Genomic DNA, 6,427 nt, shown 5'->3' with positions numbered 1-6,427 from the left:
AACATGGTGGAGATAAACCGTGTGCCATTTGACGCGCTGGCCCCAGACCCAGAAGTGCCAGTGGAGCAGTGGGCAGCACCACCGGCTTTAGGAGCTGTTCAGCTCAGACGGGACCTTGTTCGCCGGTTTTAAGGGTAAGTTTTCATTTATTTGCTTTAATGTCGTATTTATTGACACTAATGAATGGTTAATTTCTGTCTGTCTTTCCAGGACCTCATCCGTCAGGACCCTTGACCGTGGCGCACGGGAGGCTGGTGGACGGGCCTCGACTTCTCCCCGCTTGCACCTGCTCAGGCTCTGGGTGAGGCGCAAGGATAGGCTCAGGCTCCTGGATGGGCTGAGGGGGAGATGCCTCGAGGGCGCTGGGGCCTGCAGTGCCATCATCTGCGAAACAATAGAGCAAAATTTAAATAAAATGAGTTAACTATGGACTTATGTGTGAGTTTTTTTATTGGTCTATCAAATTTAAGTTTACTTACCATGAATGTCGTCGTATCTCCCCCACCGGTGATACCTTCTAAAGACGCCCTTCCGATGAGAGCTGCCACCCGCTCCTCCTTCGGTGTTTGTGGCGATCTTTATATCTGACCACTTTTTTTTTCACCTACAATAAACAAGAAAACTCATGCTTAACTTGATCACTATTGGTCTATATTAAGCAATAAAACATTCTTACCTCTGCTGGAGTGCGCTTCCCAACCCCCACACTATTAACAGAACTCGTAATTTGGGTCCATATTTTGTTTTTGTGGGCGCCTTTAATCCCACTCTTTAAACTCCCAAATAAAACAATTTAGTTTCTTTCCACTTCCCTGGTGATGGTCTCGATCTCCACGTCGGAGAAGTTTCTCTTCTTTGCCGTCTTCCGTGTGTCCATGGCGTAAAATGAGGGCGTGGGGGAAGCGGAGACTTGAATATATAGGGGCGTGTTATTCTAATGACGATCGTTTTCAGCCGCGCCATTTATCAAGGGCAGGTATTGCGTACACCTGGATTTCAAAGGTACGCACAGCTTCATAAATCAGGCGCTGAGAGGAGTGTAAGCATAATCTTACATATACATAACATATACATAACATATACGCCCGTTTCTACGCAAGAATGATAAATGAGGGCCACTGTGTCTGCCTGCTCAGAGAGCGTTTTGGGGGTACACTTTTGAGTTTTTTTACCACTTGCAACACAGATGGTGAGTGTGTGTGAACGTGTGGCTGTGATTGAAGTGTCTGTAATGACTTGCTAATGACGGTGGTCTGAACATGAGACACAAGTCCTTAAAGTGCTCATTTCAAATATGACTCAATTGATTAAATTGCTATGGTGTTAAACTCAGCAGGAAGAGGAACTTTTTCCTGCCCCTGAGCCTAGGGCCTCCACTTCAAGGCCAAGACAAAGACACGAGGTAAGCAATGAACCTTGAAACACAGTAGTTAAATGGACACCTTCAACTTTCTACAAGTGTGTCTTGCAAAGGGACAATGTTCTTTATTTGTTCCAGGTTGGAGCAGACAATGTGAGGGCCCTGTATAAGAGAACTCTGGAGCTCGATATAGAGTACAAGAGGCTTTTAATAAAAAAAACACAAGGCTGGAGATTGAAAAACTGGAATATGAGAAGAAGGTAGCCTAGTACTGGACTGAATGTATGAATGAATGAATGACACTAAACTTACTTAAACAGTTACACTGACATTCTTTTTCTGTGTTCCTAGGAAAGGGAGAACACATGAGGACGAATTTTTTCAACCTTTTTTCTACGTTTTGGTCTTTTTCTACATTTTTGTGGCTTGTCCTAAAGATTTTTTGTTGTGCCTTTGAGTCTTTTGTGGGGGTTTTCACCATTTTCTTTTTTTATTTCCTTTTTTGTTGTTTTTTTTAACTAGTGTATAAGTGAATAAAACATCCAAATTCAATGAAAGTAGTGAAATGATCATTTATTAAAACTTGTGAAGAGCATTGTAGGGTACCATCCACTTGTTTTTTTTTTTGGTTTGAAATTTTTTGGTTGAAAGAAACCGAAATTGCTGATATGGAAATAATTAGAAAATGGGTCAAATCGACCCAAAGACAACAGAAGGGGTTAAGGGGATAGTGAATAGGGATAACATATCAACATGAAACCTTCCCAGTTGATAACTAATATTAGGTCAAATATTGTTTTTATTACTAGTTTCCTGTAAATGTATGTTTAAATGAGCAAATGATGCATTAAGTTGTAAAATATGATTTAATTTGCATACATTTCCAGAACGCAAATCAGAACATTGGATTAAGACAGAATGAAAATCTTGTTTCATTTTGTCAACATATTAGAGTCCAAAGTTTTTACAGAGGGCACTTTGGATATCTCTTTTTTATCACTCCATTAATCAGAATACGGTGGCAACAGCCATTAAAGAAAATCCGTATAGCTCAAATGCTATGGAACCAAAATAGCCCAAAACTGCTGTGTAATAGCCTCTCTCACGGCCCTGCCAATAGGGTAGTCAAGGGTGATGGGGTCTACCACATCTGGGGGTTGCTGGCTGACAGGTGGGGCTCTCTCTTTTCTTATCAAGGCCACGACACAGGCTGTCACGATTTGACAAGCCCGGAGCCACTCGGAGGCCATGCAGGCAGTTGAAGCAGGCTTTAATGATGCCAAAGGTCATCTCTATCCTGACCCTTGTTCCGCTAAGGGCCAAATTAAAGGCGTTCTGTGGCGCTGTGTTCGGGTCAGGATAGGGGGTCATCAAAAAGGGCTGTCAGGCATACCCTCGGTCCCCTACCAGCAATCCACTGAAGAGCCCTGAAGATGAAAATTAATATTAGCATAATCAGTTTTACAAAATGCAACACAACATGTTACTTACAATTGCCATACCTTGCTCTAATCTGTGGCACAGTGCAGACTCCCCAAATATCCGGAAGTCATGGACTGACCCAGGCCACTTTGCCTCAATGCTGGTAACCAAGCATTGATGGTCACAAGTCATCTGCAAAAGCATATTGTGTTAAAAATCCATCCACATAACAGCATTAACGTGAGGGAAACATCAATGTGCATTAGAAGGACTCCTCCTTTACCAGTATGACCAAATATATGTAGCCTGTCCTTTATGCTTTACCTAAATGTTGATGCTGTGGAATGACTTGCGATTAATGAAATCGCCTTCATTCTCCCCCAGAGAATAAACAATGGGGATATAGGTGCAATCGATGGCACCAACCACCCTCGGGAAGCCTAAAGGAGTATGATGAATTTCATATGCGTGGCAGACCGTGTTCTCAGGTTCTCTGCATCACCCACACTATACATAAAAGTACCCATAGCGAAATAACGCAGCGCTATGCATACAGTCTGTGGGACTGTGAGCGTACAGCTTCGATGTGTCACATTGGCAACATACAACAGAAGCAACAGAAGCTGGCAAAATACGTAATTCGCTCTGCTGAGAATCTATATCTTCCATAAAGATACTCATCAGGGAATGCCAAAGGGTTTTGTCAGTCTCTAAATGTTCTGGCTCTTCTGAGCGCACTTTTCACTATCTGCGCACCAAGTTCCACAGGATCTTCTAAGAACGGTGACGCCATTGTCGTCGAGAATGAATGGGTCAGTGGGCGGTGCTTTTATACCGGTTGATCTCCAACATAACCTGCTCCCGAGCAGGTTAGATGTTCAGCATTAGTTACCACGGCAATTGAACCCGGTGACAAGTGATCCACCGTCGTGATACAGAAAACCCTGGGTTGAACCTGAAGTTACCTCATTAACGCCAAATCCTGCTTCATAGTACAGGCCTCAAGAATCACAAAAGACTGGAACACCGAGACAAAGGGGGTAGACTTACACACACTCTCACACACAATACAATGATCTGACAACAGACAAAGACAACACAGAGACTAAATACACAAGGTAACGAGGGTGAAACAAGGGACAGGTGACACAAGGGCTCAGGAACAGGTGAAACACATCAGGGTGGGGCAGACAATCACAAAGGAGGGAAAACAAAAGGCAGGAAGTAAAACAAGACATGACATGGGAGAAAACACACTACAAAATAAAACAGGAAGCTGAAGCATAAAACATACACAAGGATGAAAACAGGGTAAAATGCAACAGAGAACACAAGAGACAGTAAACAACAAGGAAACAGGGAATAACTTAGCACAAGAAAACTATAACACAGAATCGCAACCATGACAAAGGGATGCTGTCAAACATTTTGTTCATATAAAAAGTGAGTGGACTTAAACTTGACATTCTCCCAAGTCTTCTTGTTCCATTACTTTTGCACTTTTGCACCACTGTCCACATTGTTTTCTTTTTTTTTATTAACCTAACGACCGCTTCCATTTTCTTTTTTCTTTGCATTTTGGAGCGATAGTGTCGATCTATACCAAAATGCCAGCACACAAGTGTTCCAGTGAAAAATACAACAACATAGATTAGCCTTCATTTATGTATTTAGGTGAAGCACTGTTTAATGCGCTTAATTACATGAATGAAGGATGGATTGTGCTTTTAAACTTTAGTTTATAAGTATTGATTACAGAGTTATCCTAATTTTCTCAACATATTCAGGATGAGCCAATGTGCTGATAATGAGCTCCACAAATACAGATAATAAGATATTCATTCAGACATGAGACGAGTTCATTAACTGGATGTGGATCTCATTATGTCACGATTGTACGACTCAAATGTCCCCCACAAGATGCTTCAGCTGTGCAGCGATTGCATGATTAGCAGTGTGCGTGTGTCAATGTTAATGGTTAAAAGTGGATTAGCCTGTCTTGTTCTGACAGGAAGCAAGTTGTCTGCCAGTGTGAGGAAACATCTTTCATTTTCTTTTCTTTTTTTTCCTTTCTTCATTTTAGTCATGCAGTGGAAGTCTCCGTCAGGAAATACTCCCTCAAAACAACGTCATACTCCAAACTGTCACATTCCAATCTTCTAATTTACGTTAGTTTGCCAGGACAGCAGTTAATTTTAAGGCACAATTTGATAGAGTTAAATGTAGCCCTAATTATAAGTGGCATGCATTGCAAAGTGACTTGGAGAAATAAAATCTAGGTGTAGACAGCTGTAAATTTAATTGGGATGTAACATCTGTAACAAATGACCCTGTTCTCATTTAAGCCTTTAAGCACAAGTTAGGCTTTTACAATATAACAAGTGTATAATGTAATGTATGTGTGGATATGAGCAGCTATAAATGCCTCAATTTGACTCCCAGTATAATGTGTGTAATGGTTGGTAGTATAGTATATGTCTATCTGTCTCTCTTATGTTTAATCTGTTTGTCAGTCAGTCAAAGAGTTTTAGCGTGTGAGTGTGTGACATAAACGACCATGAATCTTTTTTTGCGGTTGTCTGACAATGATGTTCATGTGAAGCCATACGTGTTTATAATAGCTGGAAGACTGCCAACAGAAAACATTTGTATTATGCAAATACACACTTGGGTACATTACATTCATTTTTAAAAAGTGAATGTGAACCGTAGCTGCTGCACGTTGTGTATTTCCTGTGTTTATGTAGCATATGACAATCATGCATGCACTTGTACGTGTGGTGATTTTCAATTGCTCCGTGTAACAGGCTCCTATAAATGCTGCTTTTCTTTTTCTGTGAGAGTGATGGTGTGTGTGTGTATGTGTGTGTGTGTGTGAGAGAGAGACGTAAAGGATTGGCACCAAATTAATCTGGCATAATTCACACATCTCTAGCCAGGATTAGGTGTTGTTGAAGGTGCACGAAGACATCTTCCACATGTGACACACACACACACACACACACACACACACACACAGACACAAACACACACACACACACACACACACACACACACACACACACACACACACACACACACACACACACACACTGGCAGGCACACAAATTACAACAATTACTTTCCCTTTCGGGTCCATCTTCACTTTACAAATCTCATTTAGCTGGTGTTCATATCCAGCTGGACAGCTTAAAACAAGTGAGCAAGCACTTTTCTGCTGTATGTGGGAGAATAAACACCCACTTTGTAAAGCCTACTCCACACATACATGGGTATTTATTTATTTTTAGCTTTTTCTCTGCATTTCGTCCATGTAAACTGTTTTATGTCCATCTAATCCATTTAACAGTTTCATACTGCATACTACTGATGAATGCAGTAGGTAATGCATACTGCATTCGTCTGTAGTATGTAGCAGGCAATTTCGAAAACGGCCTCAGTCTATCTCAACTCTCCCGCAACGGCTCACAATCACTTCCTTTGTCAACTACCGCTGCTGCGATAACGCAGGTAAGCCACACCCACCCTAGCCTGATGGCCAATAGAAACTACTCTATACTATACTGTAGCCAGGTTAGCCATTGTTAGCAATATAAGTTTATAACAATCACTATGTGGCATTGTGTACATGCAAACACCGTAGCA

General features: G+C 41.5%; 1 long non-coding RNA gene and 1 pseudogene across 1 annotated transcript; one reads left to right on the top strand and one right to left on the bottom strand.

The window, feature by feature from the left end:
* The first annotated feature begins 1,116 nt into the window (after nucleotides 1–1,116).
* Nucleotides 1,117–1,575, top strand: LOC116053077. Its single transcript, XR_004105735.2, has 3 exons — nucleotides 1,117–1,189; nucleotides 1,334–1,402; nucleotides 1,499–1,575. It is a non-coding gene; the product is annotated as an uncharacterized LOC116053077 (long non-coding RNA).
* Nucleotides 1,576–2,418: 843 nt separating this feature from the next.
* On the bottom strand, nucleotides 2,419–3,575 carry LOC116053443 (annotated as a pseudogene).
* Nucleotides 3,576–6,427: the final 2,852 nt, after the last annotated feature.

The sequence above is a fragment of the Sander lucioperca genome, chromosome 20 (assembly GCF_008315115.2).
Source record: "Sander lucioperca isolate FBNREF2018 chromosome 20, SLUC_FBN_1.2, whole genome shotgun sequence".
Taxonomy (NCBI): domain Eukaryota; kingdom Metazoa; phylum Chordata; class Actinopteri; order Perciformes; family Percidae; genus Sander; species Sander lucioperca.
Note: the sequence above shows the minus strand (reverse complement) of the source record. Positions and strands in the feature narration are given on the sequence as shown.